General features: G+C 44.5%; 1 protein-coding gene across 1 annotated transcript in view; it reads left to right on the top strand.

Moving 5' to 3' along the window:
• The first annotated feature begins 18783 nt into the window (after nt 1-18783).
• LOC110504534 (copper-transporting ATPase 1-like) overlaps nt 18784-21015 on the top strand; it is a 71167-nt gene continuing 68935 nt past the window's right edge. The window contains 1 exon segment of the mRNA XM_036970270.1: nt 18784-19032. The gene's annotated coding sequence lies outside the window, so the exon portion shown is untranslated.

The raw sequence follows: 21015 nt of genomic DNA, 5'->3' as shown, positions 1-21015 counted from the left end.
CACTTTTCCAGAACAAAGCACTTAGTATGTTTTATTTAAACTTCCCCTGCCTCACCTAGGCTGCTTTGCGTCATTAATGGCTCCGTATTCCCTATATAGTGCACTACTTTTGACACCCTATGGTCCCTGGTCAAAAGTAGTGGACTATGTATGGAATAGGGAGCCATTTGGGACACACCCAGACCTAGACACCTGAGAGTAATTTGCTCAATGGACAGACGCTCCAAATCCCATCCCATCACCTCTCGCTCTGTGGCCACAGACACACCGTACCATAACTCACGTGTCCCTGTCCAACTCCCAAGCTACCCATCATGACGTAGTTGGTACACTGCAGATGGTGCATCATGTAGTGGCGTTTTCAGTTCACAGACATCGGTCCAAATGGCACCCTACTACTTTTGACCAGGGCCCTATCTGGTCAGAAGTAGTGGACTGTGTATGCATTAGGGTAACATTAGGAACACAGATCATGTGTCTAGAATTTAGAACATTTAGAACACAGATCATGTGTCTAGAATTTAGAACATGTGGAACACAGTTCATGTGTCTAGAATTTAGAACATTTAGAACACAGTTCATGTGTCTAGAATTTAGAACATTTAGAACACAGATCATGTGTCTAGAATTTAGAACATGTGGAACACAGATCATGTGTCTAGAATTTAGAACATTTAGAACACAGTTCATGTGTCTAGAATTTAGAACATGTGGAACACAGTTCATGTGTCTAGAATTTAGAACATTTAGAACACAGTTCATGTGTCTAGAATTTAGAACATTTAGAACACAGTTCATGTGTCTAGCATTTAGAACATTTAGAACACAGTTCATGTGTCTAGAATTTAGAACATGTGGAACACAGTTCATGTGTCTAGAATTTAGAACATTTAGAACACAGTTCATGTGTCTAGAATTTAGAACATTTAGAACACAGTTCATGTGTCTAGAATTTAGAACATTTAGAACACAGTTCATGTGTCTAGAATTTAGAACATTTAGAACACAGTTCATGTGTCTAGAATTTAGAACATTTAGAACACAGTTCATGTATCTAGAATTTAGAACATTTAGAACACAGTTCATGTGTCTAGAATTTAGAACATTTAGAACACAGTTCATGTGTCTAGAATTTAGAACATTTAGAACACAGTTCATGTGTCTAGAATTTAGAACATTTAGAACAGTACTGTATAAAGGTGTCAGGATGAGAACACCAAATCGTAATAAGTCTGGCCTGTCTGAAATTCAATGTCAATTCATCTATATAGATTATTTGATAATATTACAAAAATAAACCCACATATATACACAGGTCGAATAAATATGACATTTTTACATTTGAGATTTGTACATGGGATGTGATCACCCGTATGAGTATACATCAAACAAAGAGAAACGTCATGGGAAGGAACACATAAATGATCAAGTTCATGTTCAGCATTTGTGTAATTCAAGTGGCTTCTGGTGAAAAGGTCTAGCTGTGATTCCATTGGTCAAATTCATTATATTGTCTGTTTATATAACGTCCTGGCCTTCTCTACTGCTTCCTTCTTAGAACGGTTCTGCTCTCTAGTGGTTGATGTGGGAACTGCAACGAGGTTATTTGAGAATTGGGACAATGTCACGGATGTTTCATCTCATGTTTGCTGATGGGGGTGTTACAATACTATACATAGCCCACAAACAACACACACCATGATTCATTCATTAACAGTGTGGTGCATGGAGGCCGTTGCCATGGTAAAACTGACAAACGTGAAATCTCTGATCTGAGTGTAATTTGATGCCATAGGTCTACTACTGTAGCCTTTGTGTGGAATAGCTCAAATGTCTTATAATTACAATTAAACAGTCAACCTTGCAGTTCTCACTGCAAGAATTACAGGACCCATAGTAAATGGAAAATATTTAATTTATTTTTCATAAAATCTTGAAAAGGTGAAGTCCCCAGGAAATACAATATGAGTGACACTAGGCCACATGCACATAGTATTGTATGGTGTAGCCAAACCATCACGTTCCTTTATAATCTCACATAAAACGCAGCTGCACAGGAGTTCTACATCCTGTTGTTGTTGTTTTACATTTTCACGAAGAATCAACAGCTGCTAGGCCTCTAGGATCCCTTCCTAGTCAACGCGTGGCACACTTTACCATAATACAGTCATCATATAATACACCTGAATATTAGACAACTGTTGATAAAGCCTCCCCTTTTAATCAGACAAATATAAAACATATTTAAATATTTGCAAGTATTATGATACTATTTGAGCCAGCAATATGTAGACACACACAGTAACTCAGTCCACAATGAACGTATAAAACAGATGTATTTTGGTTGAATCAGAGCAACGAATTCCTAATAAACATGTTGTAAAAAAACATGACTCATTTGTAATCATCCCCTCCTCCAGATCATTACCAGGTGGTCTGGCCTCATCCCATCCTCCAGATCATTACCAGGTGGTCTGGCCTCATCCCATCCTCCAGATCATTACCAGGTGGTCTGGCCTCATCCCCTCCTCCAGATCATTACCAGGTGGTCTGGCCTCATCCCATCCTCCAGATCATTACCAGGTGGTCTGACCACACCCCCTTCTTCAGATCATTACCAGGCTGGCCGGCCTCATCCCCTCCTCCAGATCATTCCCAGGTGGTCTGGCCTCATTCTCTCCTCCAGATCATTACCAGGTGGTCTGGCCTCATCCCCTCCTCCAGATCATTACCAGGTGGTCTGGCCTCATCCCCTCCTCCAGATCATTACCAGGCTGGTCGGCCACACCCCCTCCTTCAGATCATTACCAGGTGGTCTGGCCACACCCCCTTCTCCAGATCATTACCAGGCTGGCTGGCCTCATCCCCTCCTCCAGATCATTCCCAGGTGGTCTGGCCTCATCCCCTCCAGATCATTACCAGGTGGTCTGGCCTCATCCCCTCCTCCAGATCATTTACCAGGTGGTCTGGCCTCATCCCCTCCTCCAGATCATTACCAGGTGGTCTGGCCTCATCCCTTCCTCCAGATCATTACCAGGTGGTCTGGCCTCATCCCCTCCTCCAGATCATTCCCAGGCTGGTCGGCCACACCCCCTCCTCCAGATCATTACCAGGTGGTCTGGCCACACCCCCTTCTCCAGATCATTACCAGGCTGGCCGGCCTCATCCCCTCCTCCAGATCATTCCCAGGTGGTCTGGCCTCATCCCCTCCTCCAGATCATTACCAGGTGGTCTGGCCTCATTCCCTCCTCCAGATCATTACCAGGTGGTCTGGCCTCATCCCCTCCTCCAGATCATTACCAGGTGTTCTGGCCTCATCCCCTCCTCCAGATCATTACCAGGTGGTCTGGCCTCATCCCCTCCTCCAGATCATTACCAGGTGGTCTGGCCTCATCCACTCCTCCAGATCATTACCAGGTGGTCTGGCCTCATCCCCTCCTCCAGATCATTTACCAGGTGGTCTGGCCTCATCCCCTCCTCCAGATCATTACCAGGTGGTCTGGCCACACCCCCTTCTCCAGATCATTACCAGGCTGGCCGGCCACACCCCCTCCTCCAGATCATTACCAGGTGGTCTGGCCACACACCCTCCTCCAGATCATTACCAGGTGGTCTGGCCACACCCCCTCCTCCAGATCATTACCAGGCTGGCCGGCCTCATCCCCTCCTCCAGATCATTACCAGGTGGTCTGGCCTCATCCCCTCCTCCAGATCATTACCAGGCTGGCCGGCCTCATCCCCTCCTCCAGATCATTACCAGGCTGGCCGGCCACACACCCTCCTCCAGATCATTACCAGGTGGTCTGGCCACACCCCCTACTCCAGATCATTACCAGGTGGTCTGGCCACACCCCCTCCTCCAGATCATTACCAGGCTGGCCGGCCTCATCCCCTCCTCCAGATCATTACCAGGCTGGCCGGCCTCATCCTCTCCTCCAGATCATTACCAGGTGGTCTGGCCACATCCACTCCTCCAGATCATTACCAGGTGGTCTGGCCACACCCCCTCCTCTAGATCAGTACCAGGTGGTCTGGCCACACCCCCTCCTCCAGATCATTACCAGGTGGTCTGGCCACACCCCCTCCTCCAGATCATTACCAGGCTGGCCGGCCTCATCCCCTCCTCCAGATCATTACCAGGTTAGCTGGCCTCATCACCTCCTCCAGATCATTACCAGGCTGGCCAGCCTCATCCCCTCCTCCAGATCATTCCCAGGCTGGCCGGCCTGGTAATGGCGACTCCTGGCTGGCTGACGGCTCTGGCGGCTCCTGGCTGGCTGACGGCTCTGGCGGCTCCTGGCTGGCTGACGGCTCTGGCGGCTCCGGACAGGAGGGAGACTCTGGTGGCTCAGGACAGGAGGGAGACTCTGGCGGCTCAGGACAGGAGGGAGACTCTGGCGGATCCGGACTGTGGCCCGTCATAGGAGGGTCCAGTCTGCGGCCCGTCGTAGGAGGGTCCGGTCTGCGGCCCGTCTTAGGAGGGTCCGGTCTGCGGCCCGTGGTAGGAGGTTCCGGTCTGCGGCCCGTTGTAGGAGGTTCCGATCTGTAGACTGTTGCCGGACATTCTGGACTGGGTACTGTTGCCGGACGCTCTGGACTGGGTACTGTTGCCGAACGCTCTGGACTGGGTACTGTCGCCTGACGCTCTGGACTGGGTACTGTCGCCTGACGCTCTGGACTGGGTACTGTTGCCGGACGCTCTGGACTGGGTACTGTTGCCGGACGCTCTGGACTGGGTACTGTTGCCGGACGCTCTGGACTGGGTACTGTCGCCTGACGCTCTGGACTGGGTACTGTTGCCAGACGCTCTGGACTGGGTACTGTTGCCGAACGCTCTGGACTGGGTACTGTCGCCTGACGCTCTGGACTGGGAACTGTTGCTGGACACTCTGGCCTGGTGCGTGGTGCCGGTACTGGTGGTACCGGGCTAGAGACACGCACCTCAGGGCGAGTGCGGGGAGGAGGAACAGGGCATACAGGGCTCTGGAGACGCACAGATAGCCTGGTGCGTGGTGTTGGCACTGGTGGTACTGGGCTGGAGACACGCACCTTAGGGCGAGTGCGGGGAGCAGGCACAGGACGTACTGGGCTGTGGAGGCGTACTGGAGGTCTGGAGTGTAAAGCTGACACAACCCGTCCTGGCTGGATGCTCATTCTAGCCCGGCCAATGCGAGGAGCTGGAATAGAGCGCACCGGGCTAGAAATGTGCACTGGAGACACCGTGCGCATCTCTGCATAACACGGTGCCTGACCAGTTACACGCTCCCCACGGTAAGCACAAGGAGTTGGCTCAGGTCTCCTACCTGACTTAGCCAATCTCCTCATGTGCCCCCCCAAAATGTTTTTATTGGGGCTGCCTCTCTGGCTTCCGTGCTAGCCGCGTACCCTTATATCTTCGCCGTTCCTCCATTCTCCTGTATCCCTCCTCGCACTGTTCCAAAGAATCCCATGCAGGCTCTGGTACTCTCCCTGGATCGATCTCAATCTCCTCCCAGGTTGTTACCCATTCATCCTTCTCCCGGGTCCATTTCTCCATTAAGCGCTGTTCCTCCCAATCACACTGCTTGGTCCTTTTAAGATGGGTTATTCTGTCACGATCATCATAGTGAGGAGACCAAAGCGCAGCGTGATGTGAATACATCTTATTTTAATGAATGAAGAACACGCAGAACACTTAAACAAAATCAACAAAACGAAAGTGACGCTATGACAACGAGTGCAGACACAGGCAACTACACATAGACATAGACAATAACCCACGAAATACCCAAAGAAGATGGCTGCCTAAATATGGTTCCCAATCAGAGACAACGATAAACACCTGCCTCTAATTGGGAACCAATCTAGGCAACCATAGACATATATAAACACCTAGATGATAAACAACCCCATGAACCTACAAAACCCCTAGACAGTACAAAAAAACACATACATCACCTATGTCACACCCTGACCTAACCAAAACAATAAAGAAAACTAAGAATACTCAGGTCAGGGCGTGACAATAACACCTAACAGGAAGAGGTTCGGTTATACACTGTTAGATGAATTTAAAATATCTTAACAACACAGCTGTATTATTGTGAACTGGGGTAATATTAAAGGGGACTTTTCTAGACATTTTCCAGAAACAAACCGGAAGAACACAATAACTGGAAAGTAACACTTAGAAGGAACAACTTATCATTCCTTTTCCCTTTCCTATCATTTCTCCTGGAATGATGACACAAAGTTACAGGTAATTTCCCGACTGAGCCAACATATGCAGTGTTTACAGTGAATGCAGTCTACGTTTTAAAAAAAATAAAAAAGGAACATTGCCTTTAAATTTCAATCACGTTGTGAAGCTGAACTTCCACGATGCGGATTGAATAAACCCCAAGTATATACTGTTTGTCCTGAAAAAGACTGACCCGGTTAAAGGACTTCATCTTCTGATAGCCTTGAACATCTCTCTGTCGTCTCGGAGAGCATTATATCAGGACCCATGATGACATACAATCACATATAGAAGTTTCTGTCAATTGGTCTCTGTGGGTCTCTCTCTCGCCATCTCTCTCAATTCAATTTAAGGGCTTTATTGGCATGGGAATCATATGTTAACATTACCAAAGCAAGTGAAGTAGATAATAAACAAAAGTGAAATAAACAATACAAATGAATAACAGTAAACAGTAAACAGTAAACAACAGTAAAAGTTACAAAATAATACATGTCATATTATGTCTAGTGTTGTAACATTGTGCAAATAGTTAAAGTACAAAAGGGAAAATAAATAAACATAAATATGGGTTGTATTTATTTATTTATAATGGTGTTTGTTCTTCACTGGTTGACCTTTTCTTGTGGCAACAGGTCACAAATCTTGCTGCTGTGATGGCATACTGTGGTATTTCACCCAATAGATATGGGAGTTTATCAAAATTGGATTTGTTTTCTAATTCTTTGTGGATCTGTGTAATCTGAGGGAAAAATGTGTCTCTAATACGGTCATACATTTGGCAGGAGGTTAGGAAGTGCAGCTCAGTTTTCACCTAATTTTGTAGGCAGTGTGCACATAGTGTGCACATAGCCTGTCTTCTCTTGAGAGCCAGGTCTGCCTACGGCGGCCTTTCTCAGTAGCAAGGCTATGCTCACTGAGTCTGTACATAGTCAAAGCTTTCCTTAATCTCTGTCTCTCCATCCATCCACCTCTCTCTCTCTCTCTCTCTCTCTACCAGGTAGGCATCATAGCAGGGTACCACATGCATCCCATGTACTTGGACACCTCTGTGTGTATCTGTTCCATGTCACTATAATCATCATCAGGCACCAGGACCTCTTCCATGATGGACATCTGAGTTAGTCTCTTCCCACACATCTTCACAAACTCCACAAAGCCTCCTCAGGTGACCTCACACTCCCCGAGGCCAATGGCTTACAGGCTCTTATAGCGCTCAGCAATCCTGAACAGCTCCTCATCCAATGGCTGCAGCCCGTTGGCACAGACCACCAGCTCCTCTAGATGAGTAAAGTGCAGGCCGATGTGACCCAGCATCGCTGTGAAGTGAATTTTACGGGGGTTTTGGGGAGGGGGGGATAAATTATATGAGCTACAATGCCAGAAGATATCACTTGAAACCATTTTGTCAGGGATCACGGATTGTCGACAATGTGCCTTGTTACCAATGTTACCAAGTTTGCAAAGAACGCACTCACGGAAAACACTGCTATGTTGGCTTAAATATAAAAAGCTTTTTCCAAAGTGGTAAAACAAATAGCATCTAATGGCAAAAGGTTAATTTTTAATCTCTATCAAATCATTTCTGGGGAACAATGAAGTACTTTACTGTGATTGTTTTCAGTTAAAATTATCAAAAAAGAACAGCCTGGTCTCAGAGCAAAACATATTATATTTAACAATAATCTTTGCCACTCCTATTAGTGTGCTATGTTACTTTACATTACGCAACATTAATTTGCCCTACGTAAATCCGTGACACTCAAATTAGTATGATATGTTAAGTTTGGTGTGACAGTAGGATTCTTAAGGCATTAACGAAAGGAGGGTAGTCGGGTTGGAGTGAATGGGTGGGTTGGAGTGTAGTGCCTAGCTCCACTCCCATTCCCCAGGCACTCTCATTTGTTGATTTCTGTAACCGTAAAAGCCTTGGTTTCATGCATTTTAACATTAGAAGCCTCCTCCCTAAGTTTGTTTTTTTCACTGCCTTAGCACACTCTGCCAACCCGGATGTCCTAGCCGTGTCTGAATCCTGGCTTAGGAAGACCACCAAAAACCCTGAAATTTCCATCCCCAGCTATAACATTTTCCAACAAGATAGAACTGCCAAAGGGGGCGGAGTTGCAATCTACTGCAGAGATAGCCTGCAGAGTTCTGTCTTACTATCCAGGTCTGTGCCCAAATAATTTGAGCTTCTACTTTTAAAAATCCACCTTTCCAGAAACAAGTCTCTCACCATTGCCACTTGCTATAGACCACCTTCTGCCCCCAGCTGTGCCTTGGACACCATATGTGTATTGATTGCCCCCCATCTATCTTCAGAGCTAGTACTGTTAGGTGACCTAAACTGGGACATGCTTAACACCCCGGCCATCCTACAATCTAAGCTTGATGCCCCCAATCTCACACAAATTTCAATGAACCTACCAGGTACAACCCCAAATCCATAAACACAGGCACCCTCATAGATATCATCCTAACCAACCTTCCCTCCAAATACACCTCTGCACTCTTCAACCAGGATCTCAGCGATCACTGCCTCATTGCCTGCGTCCGTAATGGGTCTGCGGTCAAACGACCACCCCTCATCGCTGTCAAATGCTCCCTAAAACACTTCAGCGAGCAGGCCTTTCTAATTGACCTGGCCCGGGTATCCTGGAAGGATATTGACCTCATTCCATCAGTAGAGGATGCCTGGTTATTCTTTAAAAGTGCTTTCCTCACCATCTTAAATAAGCATGCCCGTTTAAAAAATGTAGCACCAGGAACAGATATAGCCTTTGGTTAACTCCAGACCTGACTGCCCTTGACCAGCACAAAAACATCGTACTGCATTAGCATCGAATAGCAACTTTTCAGCGCTAGACAATCTGGACCCTCTCTTTCTAAAATGTTCAGCCGAAAATGTTGCAACCCCTATTACTAGACTGTTCAACCTCTCTTTCGTATCGTCTGAGATCCCCAAAGATTGGAACACTGCCACGGTCATCCCCCTATTCAAACGGGGAGACAATCTAGACCCAAACTGCTACAGACCTATATCTATCCTACCCTGCCTTTCTAAGATCTTCGAAGGCCAAGTTAACAAACAGATCACCGACCATTTCGAATCCCACCGTACCTTCTCCGCTATGCAATCTGGTTTCCGAGCTGGTCATGGGTGCACCTCAGCCACGCTCAAGGTCCTAAACTATATCATAACCGCCATCAATAAGAGTTAATACTGTGCAGCTGTATTCATTGACCTGGCCAAGGCTTTCGACTGTCAATCACCACATTCTTATCGGCAGACTCAACAGCCTTGGTTTCTCAAATGACTGCCTTGCCTGGTTCACCAACTACTTCTTAGTTCAGTGTGTCAAAATGGAGGGCCTGTTGTCCGGACCTCTGGCAGTCTCTATGGGGGTGCCAAAGGATTCAATCCTCAGGCCGACTCTTTTCTCTGTATACATCAATGATGTCGCTCTTGCTGCTAGTGATTCTCTGATCCGCCTCTATGCAGACAACACCATTCTGTATACTTCTAGCCCTTCTTTGGACACTGTGTTAACTAACCTCCAGACGAGCTTCAATGCTTCAACCCATCGCTGCCCACACCTACCCGCCCGTCCAGCATCACTACTCTGGACGGTTCTGACTTATGTGGACAACTACAAATACCTAGGTGTCTGGTAAGACTGTAAACTCTCCAGGTCATCTATACGTCTTCGCTTTGTAAAGCCCCGCCTTATCTCAGCTCACTGGTCACCATAGCAGCACCCACCCGTAGCACACACTCCAGCAGGTATATTTCACTGGTCACCCCCAAAGCCAATTGCTCCTCTGGCCACCTCTCCTTCCAGTTATCTGCTGCCAATGACTGGAACAAACCGCAAAAATCACTGAAGCTGGAGACTCATATCTCCCTCACTAGCTTTAAGCACCAGCTGTCAGTACAGCTCACAGATCACTGCACCTGTACATAGCCCATCTGTAAATAGCCATCCAGCTACCTCATCCCCATACTGTTATTTATTTTATTTATTTTGCTCCTTTGCACCCCAGTATCTCTACTTGCACACTCATCTTCTGCCCATCTATCACTCCAGTGTTTAATTGCTATATTGTAATTATTGCCTTACCTCCGTTAACCTACCTCATTTGCACACGTTGGATATAGACTTTTTCTATTATATTATTGACTGTATGTTTGTTTATTCCATGTGTAACTCTGTGTTGTTGTTTGTGTCGCACTGCTTTGCTTTATCTTGGCCAGGTCGCAGTTGTAAATGAGAACTTGTTCTCAACTAGCCTACCTGGTTATATATAGGTGAAATAAAATAAATAAAACCTAACTCCTAACCTTAACCTTGAACTTAACCTAACATAATACATCTTTCTAAAGCAGTCGAATGTAATATTTTATACTTAACGGGTCAAAGCAAACTGGTGCGATCAAGAGGTAGGATACTATACGTCCTACAATTCAGATTATACTGTACAACCACGATTATATTGCTAGACCAATGTAATGTAACCTAACGTAAAGTAACATACTGTAACATAGTAAATCGAGTGGCATTATTTTTGTAAAATATAATATTTATTGCTCTGAGACCAGGTTGCAAAGAAAGAAAAAAATGATTTTTAGCAAAGAGCAATTTCTCAAGCAGAATTTTGCTAGGACTTTCTGGGAGTGGTTTGAGTGGGGAGTGTTACTGGCAGAGAGGTTTGGAATTTTCGATCTTATTGGTCTATTAACTAATTTACCCCATGGTGATGTCACCATGGAAGGCCAAAACTCCTCCCATCAAAACAGGCAGACATTTTCAAACAGCTCTTACACTTAAAGGGCATTATCATCATTTTCACCATTTGACTGCATTATTCCAACCTCACAGTGTTGAAACATATCTAAAATAAAGCACAGGAAATCTAGTGTTTTACTGCACTGGGCCTTTAAAGACAAGATAAAGTGCTAAAATAATTAGCATCTAATGAGTAAAGACAATACAATGTTACTAGACAAAAACATTATACACATCGCCTTTAATCACGGTCCTGCAAAAGTACAGGTGTGTGACTGGAGTCTCTTCTCTGAAGAAGGGCTTGAACTCAACGTCATTAAACAGGAAGAAGCACATAATGATGTTGACCTGAGGGGAGCATTTATTGATATTTTTCAGAAGTGGGGTTACAGGTACAAAAACCATCAAATAAATAAATGCATTAGAAGATAACCTCCGACCCATCCCCCCTCAGTCCCCATCAACCCACCCACCTCTTCCAGGGCAATAGGAGACACCATATTACATTGGTTAAGGGATATATCAGTGGAGACCACCTCTTCCAGGGCAATAGGAGACACCATATTTCTCTCTATACTCAGCCAGGGGACAGAATAATCATATCTAAACCAATTAAGGATGGGGCGAAATAGTAGAACCTGGAAATACAATTTAAAGTTTGGTACGGATAGTCTTCCCAGGTCTTTCCCTCTTAGTAAATGTATCTGGGATCGTTTACTTTGTGATATACATTTTTAAAGCGCACTATGGATTTTATCCCAATAGCTAAAGGGGGAGACATGAGACACAGTGAACTACAGAAATTCAACCCTGACAATATATTCATTTTGATAGTAGATATTCTGCTGGTTAAAGAAATTGGGATATTACTCCATCTACTGAGGTCGGATTGAATCGATTTCAGCATTTCTGGCAATGATTTTATCTAAAGAAGGAAATATCTCTACTCTCAAATATTAAAAATGGGAAATGATTGTGGATTCCATAAGTAGAGATGGAGTCCTCCACCGGGGTCCTGAGAGGCAGTAGTGTCACACCCTGACTTGAGATATCTCTGTTTTCTTTATGTTTTGGTTAGGTCAGGGTGTGACTAGGGTGGGTAAAGCGGTTTGTGGTGGCTGTGTGTTGTGATTAACTCCCTGCCATGCAGATACTGGTCAAACTTGTCACATGCAAAAACAACGGAGAGACATTCTTTCTCAATCTGTGCCTATCTTTGTCCTGTCTGAGTGAATGTTTTGGAGGCAAATGCAACAGGTTGTCCTTTCTGTAGAAGGGCTTTGCCCGAACCTGTATCACTAGCATCACACTGCAGGGTGACTTCCTCATTCAGGTCATAGCATTCAAGCACTTGGTGTTGTGTGACTGACTGTTTGATGGTCTCAACTGATACATCACGCTACAGTATCCAATTCCAGTCACTCAAATCAAAGTTTATTTGTCATGTGCGCTGAATACAACAGTGAAATGCTTACAATGTCCTTGTCAGTCAGTGATCTGAGCGGCTCACACACATCAGATAGGCGGGGCATGAATTTTGCAAGAAAGTTCACAAACCCCAACAGCCGCTGAAGTAACTTTGACGTCAGTCGGAGGACCCATGTTCTGAATGGCTGTTATTTTCTCTGGGTCAGGGCGAAAGCCCGTTAGTGGTGAGAGGGCGACCCATGTGTGTCACACTCGGCAGCTTTAACCGGAGTTTATTTCTGTTGACATCTCTTGCTCTCTGCAGGAGAGCCGTGAGATGTCTGCGATGATCTGCCATCGCCCTTTTCGTGTGTGTCACCACGACCATACAGTAGAATGTCATCTGCAATCACACTCATTTTAGTCCCTGCAGTGCTTCGCACTGTCTGTGCTGGTATTCTTCAGCTGCTGGCTTGATTCCAAACGGCATTCTCAGCCATCTACATCTAACTACAGGTGTCCAGAAAGTTGTTAGATAGCTGCCCACTTCATCAAGTTTGACTTGCCAATATCCATATTTGGCACTGAGTACTGAGAATACCTCTGCATTTGATTTCTCTGGTAGCCGGGTGGCGCGTCTACGGGGGGGGGGGGGGGGGGGGGGTATTGTCACGCCTGCTCCTGCTCTTCCCCCCTGGTGCTCAAGGGCGCCAAGCTCCCCAGCATTGCGCACTCCTGCCACCATCATTACGCACTCCTGCCACCATCATTACGCACTCCTGCCACCATCATTACGCACTCCTGCCTTCCCCCTTCCCCCAAGCTTCCCCGTGCTTCTACACCTGCATTGCTTGCTGTTTGGGGTTTTAGGCTGGGTTTCTGTACAGCACTTTGAGATATCAGCTGATGTACGAAGGGCTATATAAATAAATTTGATTTGATTTGATTTGATTTGTCACGCGCATCAGCGATTATTGGACTCACCTGGACTCAATTTCCTCTGTCATTACCTTCCCTATATATGTCTGGATCCTCACTCTGTTCCCTGCTTCAGCATTAATTGTTGTTTGTCTTTGTCTACCCGTGTGCTGACACTGTTCCTGTCCTGTTACCTGTCTGTTCCTCATTAAATGTTCAACTCCCGTACCAGCTTCTCATCTCTGGGGTCGGTCCTTATAGCATTTGGAAGTGTGATCTCAGTAAGGCTTCGTTGAGTGCACTGGGCTCCATGCATATTGGTAGTTAATCAGGTTTTTCAATGACAACCATGCTGTTAATCCAGGATGTAGGCTCTGTGACTTTCGTGATAATGTCTGCATTGTACATATATGGCCTTTGTGATCCTTTCTCTTTAGGTATCCGTCTTGGTAGCTGCTGCACCGGCCGGGCTGCATTGTCTACTTCTAGGTGTGGCTCTCCAGGAAGGCAGCCAAGCCCATCCAACACGTCTTTGTATTTGGAGATGATCTTCTCAGCTGTCATGACGACCTCAGTGGATGTGGTGCTTCGGGTGTTGACAGTGATGAAACACATGGCTGTGGTTCACATGACCTGAAATTTGATAAGAAACCTTTTTTCATCATGGTCTGTTTTGAGATTGCATTCTCCTGTTGTCGTTATCAGTGTGACGTCACATAGCTTGAGTGGAGCTTCGCTGGGTAGGAGAACTGGATTGCCGTCTTACGTGACTTGCTGTAGGTCCCCATAGCTTGTGACATTCACTGTTGATCCTGTGTCTATTTGACATTTAATTGTATGGCTGGGTCATGTGTCAAAGGCTCGTCACTGATTGGAGCTTAAGGTTATTTAACCATTTGTTTTGTCTTGCTTTCCACAGAATTAACCTATCACATTGCCTCTGTTGTTTGGTCATTTGACTCATTATCTTCCTCTACTAGATTGAGTTGAGGTCTGTGTTGTGCTGGTTTACAAAGTGGTTTTGTTTGCCACATGCTTTACAGGTGACACCATATGCTGGGCATTTGGCTTTGGCGTGTACTGAACCACAGTAATGACAGGGTCAGGTTCAGAATCAAACAGTTGTTTGGCATTCTATGTTTCGTATTATCCCCTGTAAACTCTCTGTTAACTATCATATGTTTGGCGTTTTGATTCTGAACGTTGCTCACGGGAGGTATAATGTACTGGTTCACCTCCATCAGTTTTTTTGATTTGCCTTTGTGCTTGTTCACTTGAACGACACATCAATAGCTTTGTTCAGTGTGAGGTTCGGTTCTCTGAGAATGCGTGCTCGCCCAGCTATATTTTTAGTTCGCACCACCACCCAGGACATTGGATCTAATCCCAGAGGCCGACCCAAAACAACGTCGTTGCAAAAAAGGTAGACAGAGCGGCCTCCTGGTCAGACTTTAAAGGCATCCACACCACCCACCGCTTCCCAGTACATTACTCCCCAATGTCCAGTCTCTAGACAACAAGGTAGACTAAATTAGGGCAAGGGTTGCCTTCCAGAGAGACATCAGAGATTGTAACATTCTCTGTTTCTTGGAAACATGGCTGTCTCGGGATACGTTGTCGGAGTCGGTACAGCCACCGGGATTCTTCATGTGTCGTGCCGACAGAGATAAACATCTATCTGGGAAGAAGAAGGGCAGAGGTGTATTCCTCATGATTAATGACTCATGGTGTAATCATATCAACATACAGGAACTCAAGTCAAATGCGGACCATATTATCTCCCAAGAGAATTCTCGTTGGTGATTGTAACAGCCGTGTATAGCCCACCTCAAGCCGATACATCATAGGCCCTTAAGGAACATCACTGGACTCTATGCAAACTAGAAACCATACATCATGAGGCTGCATTTATTGTAGATGGACATTTTAACAAAGCAAATTTGAGAACAAGGCTACCTAAATTCTATCAGCATATTGATTGTAGCACTCGTGCGGGCAATACACTGGATCACTGCTACTCTAACTTCCGCGATGCATACAAGGCCATCCCCCGCCCTCCCTTCAGCAAATCGGACAACGACTTCATTTTGTTCCTACCGTCCTATTGGCAGAAACTCAAACAGGATGTACCCATGACAAGACTATTCAACGCTGGTCTGACCAAATGGAATCCACGCTTCAAGATTGTTTTGATCAAGCGAACTGGGAAATGTTCTGGGCAGCCTCAGAGAATAATATTGATTTATATGCTGATTCGGTGAGTGAGTTTATAAGTCCATTGGAGATGTTGTACCCACTATGACCATTACAACCTACCCTAACCAGAAACTGTGGATAGATTGCGGCGTTCGGGCATAACTAAAAGCACAAACCATTGCATTCAACCATGGAAAGATGACTGGGAATATGGCCGAAAATAAACAGTGTAGTTATTCTCTCCGCAAGGCAATTAAACAAGAGAAATGACGATATAGGGACAAAGTGGAGTCGCAATGTGACCAGCCACGTCATGGACACTGACGTCTTGCTTCCAGACAAACTAAAAACCTTCTTTGCCCGCTTTGGGGATAATACAGTGCCACCGACGCGGCCCGCTACCATGTACTGCTGGGCCCCACTCTCCTACTCTGTGGCCGACGAAAATAAGACATTTAAACGCATTGACCCTCGCAAGGCTGCCGGCCTAGACAGTATCCCTGGCCGAGTCCTCAAAGCATGCACAGACCAGTTCGCTGGTGTATTTACGGACATATTCAATTGCTGCCTATCCCAGTCTGCTGTTCCCACATGCTTCAAGATGGCCACCATTGTTCCTGTACCCAAAAAGGCACAGATAACTGAACTAAATGACTACCGCCCCGTAGCACTCACTTCTGTCATCATGAAGTCATTTGAGAGGCTAGTCAAGGATAATATCACCTCCACCTTACCTGCCACCTTAGACCCACCTTAGACCCAATTTGCATACCACCGCAATAGGTCCACAGACGATGCAATCGCCATCACACTGCACACTGCCCTATCCAATCTGGACAAGAGGAATACCTATGTGAGAATGCTGTTCATTGACTACGGCTCAGCATTCAACACCATAGTACCCTGCGAGCTCATCATTAAGCTTGAGGCCTTCGGTCTCAACCCCGCCTTGTGCAACTGGGTCCTGGACTTTCTGATAGGCTGCCTCCAGGTGGTGAAGGTAGGAAGCAACATCTCCACTTCGCTGATCCTCAACACTGGGGCCCCACAAGGGTGTGTTCTCAGCCTCCTCCTGTACTTCCTGTTCACCCATGACCACGTGGCCACGCACACGCCTCCAACTCAATCATTAAGTTTGCAGACGACACAAAAGTAGTGGGCTTGATTACAAACAATGACGAGACAGCCTACAGGGAGGAGGTGAGGGCACTCGGAGTGTGTTGCTGGGAAAACAACCTCTCACTCAACGTCAACAAAACAAAGGAGATGGAGACGGGGCAGCAGTGGAGAAGGTGGACAGTTTTAAGTCCCTCTGCTTAACACATCACAGACAAACTGAAATGGTCCACCCACACAGACAGTGTGGTGAAGAAGTCGCAACAGCACCTTTTCAACCTCAGGAGGCTAAAGAAATTTGGCTTGGCATCTAAAACCATCCCAATCTTTTAAAAATGCACAATTGAGAGCATCCTGTCGGGGCTGTATCACCGCCTTGTAGGGCAACTGCAACTGCACCGCCCACAGCCGCAAGGCCCTCCAGAGGGTGGTGCGGTCTGCACAATGCATCACTACCTGCCCTCCAGGACACCTACAGCACCCGATGTCACAGGAAGACCAAAAAGATTATCAAGGACATCAACCACTCGAGCAACTGCCTGTTCACCCCGCTACCATCCAGAAGGCGAGGTGCATCAGGTGCATCAAAGCTGGGACCGAGAGACTGAAAAACAGCTTCTGTCTCAAGGCCTTCAGACTGTTAAACAGCCATCACTAGCACAGAGACAGACTACATACAGACTCAAAATAATTGGCCACTTGATAAATGGAACACCAGTCACTTTAATAATGCAACTTTAATAATGTTTACATATCTTGCATTACTCATCTCAAAAGTATAAACTGTATGTTATACCATCTATTGCATCCTGCCTATGCCGCTCGGTCATTATACTGTTACAATCGCTTATCCACATATTTATATGTACATATTCTTATTTCATCCCTTTAGATTTGTGTGTATTTGGTAGTTTCTTGGACATTTCTTTCCCCATCAAGGTTAGCAGAGTTGCTATGCGGACTTTTGCTTCCTTTTTGTCCAGACCGGTAGCTATCCCATAGTTTTCCCAATGACAGAAATGTCCAGTTGTTGTACGTATCGCCCTTCATTTCCATAGGTTCTGGTTCTGGAATTACCGGGTAAGCCATCGTTGTCCTTATTATTATTATTATTTGTAGCTGGTTAGCTAGTTGGCACGTCCCTTCCTACTGTGCGTTTTGATGAGTCAAGGATATACCTATTTGGTTCTGACTTCTGACTCCATGTTTTGTGAGGTGTTTGTTCGATACCAAACCAAGGTAATGTGGATTAGAAAGTCCGTACTTACGCAGCAATGTGTAGCATGCTTACAGCTCCATTCAGTGCATGGTAAGTCATGCCTAACTTGGAAAAGAATAGAATGGAATAGAAATTAAAAAAAAACATGTCCAAGCCTAATCGACACAATGCCATTTGCTTTTTGTTCAGCTGTGAACAACACAGGCTACAAAATATGAACTATGCTAAAGTTGTTCACAGATCAGTGCAAATGAAGCGAAGGAGACAAGGATAGGAGACAAGGATAGGAAACCAATGGATGAAACCAGTTTAGAATATTTAGAGGCAGCAGTGGTGTCAAGTACTTAATAAGTATAAATACTATTTTGGGTATCTGTACTTTATTTTACTATTTATATATTTTACAACTTTGACTTTTACTCCACTACGTTCCTAAAGGAAATAATGTACTTTTTACTCCATACAGGAAAATGGTCTAATTCACACACATAAAGAGAAAATCCCTAGTCGTCCCTCCTGGATCTGATCTGGCGAACACACTAAACACAAATGCTTTGTTTGTAAATGATGTCTGAGTGATGGAGTGTGCCCCTGGCTAATTTTTTTAAACAATTTGCTTAATATAAGGAATTTGAAAGTATTTATTATTTTGAGACGTAAGTATATTTTAGCAGTACATTTACTTTTGATACTTAAATATATTTAAAACCAAATACTTTTGGACTTTTACTCAAGTATGATTTTACTGGGTGACTTTCACTTTTACTTGAGTTATTTATTTTAAGGTTTCTTTACTTTTACTCAAGTATGACGATTAGGTACATTTTCCACCACTGAGAGGTACCCCCAAGTGCATCACCTGCAGCAGGAAGCTCATCCATCTCTCTCTCGCGCAGGTCCCCCGCAATTTAAACCGTGTGACGTCACCATGGAAAACCACACATCGACACCCTAAACAAGGCATGTCAATGTTCTTGTACTTAGATACAAGCTGGAGTAGTACAGCACTTGTTGTGGCTATAAGGAGACCACTAACTTGCTAGCAAGGAAATAAGCCAGGAAAGTCAACTTTCTCCACCCTTAACAACTCCGAATATCGTTTTTGCAACGTCAACACTACAACATCTTCAACTTAGCTAACGTTACATGGTTGTCTTCTAGTTAAACAGGTAAATATCTGATAATGTTTTGTCCTAAATAACGTTTGCTTTAGCAACTTATAGCTATATAGTTTTAGTAGCTAACAGCAGTTTGTTGGTGCTTGATTGGAAAGCAGATCCAAAGAATTAAAAGCCAGCTAGCCCTTGATCATGACATTTAGTGCATTTACATTACACATAGGAGTCATTGGATGAATGCGTCTTCTTTTGGGGGGAGTTTAGCCCCGACGAAAAATACAATCGGCTGCAACTGCGTTTAAACAGTGTACAAATAAAAAACATCTAATCATACTTTATTTGCTCCATGTTTCTAGAACCGTACCGCAATTGACAATCCATTGACGTTTAAATTGAGTATTGGCTGTTTTGGCTTCCAGAACCAATGTATCTTTAAAATGAACATGTAACAAAACAAGCAATGTGAAATATATATATTTCAATAACCAAAGTTGTTAGCTAAGGTCCGAGTATTTTTTTTATTTAACTACCTTTCGGTTACTAGTCCAATGCTCTAACCACTAGGCTACCCTGCCGCCCCGAGTAACGTGGGTTCCTTTAGTCCATTATTGGACTAGCTATGCTAATATAATATAGCTATGATTTAAAATACAGATTGCACCTCATACGAAAATAAATTACTGAGCATTTGCTGTGGTGTCATATTTTTCGATTAAGCCAATGTGAGTAGAAATATAACTTATAGAAATTGTATTTTCATCGAAAGCAAGTCTAAGACGTGGTAGATCTGTTCTATGTGCGCTATTTCTTTACTGCCCATCTTTAAAGTTAGTTTTTTGCGTCTTTTGCTTTCGGTTTTGTACACCAGCTTCAAACAGCTGAAAATACAAACATTTTGGTTATTGAAAATATATTTCACAGTGCTTGTTTTGTCAAACTATTATTTTAGTAACCAGGAAATCAAATCAAATCAAATCATACTTTATTTGTCACATGCGCCGAATACAACAAGTGTAGACCTTACCGTGAAATGCTGACTTACAAGCCCTTAACCAACAATGCACTTCAAGAAGAGTTAAGAAAATATTTACCAAATAAACTAAAGTAACACAATAACAATAGCGAGGCTATATACAGGGGTTACCGGTACCAAGTCAATGTGCGGGGTTACAGGTTAGTTGAGGTAATTTGTACCTGGGTGATTCTGCAACTTCGGGCACTTTGGCCCGGCAAGGTTTCAGAAATAAAAATGAATTGAAACACCATTTTACCAGTATTATAATCGTGTTTGATTTGTCTAGAAATAATGGCTGATAATGGCTGCGATTGTCCTATTTAGGAATTTATATATTTTTCTCAAACAGCCATAGAGGAATGTCATTTCATCACATCATTAAATCAATCAATGCAATTATACATAATATAATAATTTACCAAAAAATATGGTTGTGGTGGAAATGACATCTATTTCCACTCAAACCACCATGTCTGCTCACCAGTATCAAAGTCAGATGTTTTAAGCTATTTTGCTTGGCAAAGGGAGAACTGTGTACATGCACTCTTTCTTCAGGTTCTCACAGCACAAAGACTCACTAACTTTCTCAGTGTTGCTGCAGCTGATCACTTTGTGATGCTGTAGTTTGTCCACCATGAACTGGAGGTTGGCGTGGGGTTTTGCAGAGACATGTGTCCCTATCCTGGACTGTTGGCTTGACAACCCAAAAAGGACGTGTTTTAAAGAATTCATAGTAGGACATTTTTTAATCTCTGATTATTCCCTCTTAAAATCCTGATAAAGGTTCTGAATTGTGCCATTCAAGAAGCGCTTCTGCTTTGTTTTGTTGTTCCTCGTTAGTGTCCCTTTTCCCCTGTTGTTGTTCTACTGTTGTCATCACGTTCATAGAATCTAGTGATTTTCTCTTCTGTGGCTGTGCTAATTATGTTACACTGCTTGTTCCTGGAGTATTGAAGACTAGACGGCCTGTTTTAATTGGCCCTCATTGCTTTTGCTGAAAATCCCAATTCTCTGTTTGC

Source organism: Oncorhynchus mykiss, chromosome 31, assembly GCF_013265735.2.
Source record: "Oncorhynchus mykiss isolate Arlee chromosome 31, USDA_OmykA_1.1, whole genome shotgun sequence".
NCBI lineage: Eukaryota > Metazoa > Chordata > Actinopteri > Salmoniformes > Salmonidae > Oncorhynchus > Oncorhynchus mykiss.
The sequence above is the reverse complement of the archived record's forward strand: the minus strand, read 5'-3'. Positions and strand labels throughout refer to the sequence as shown.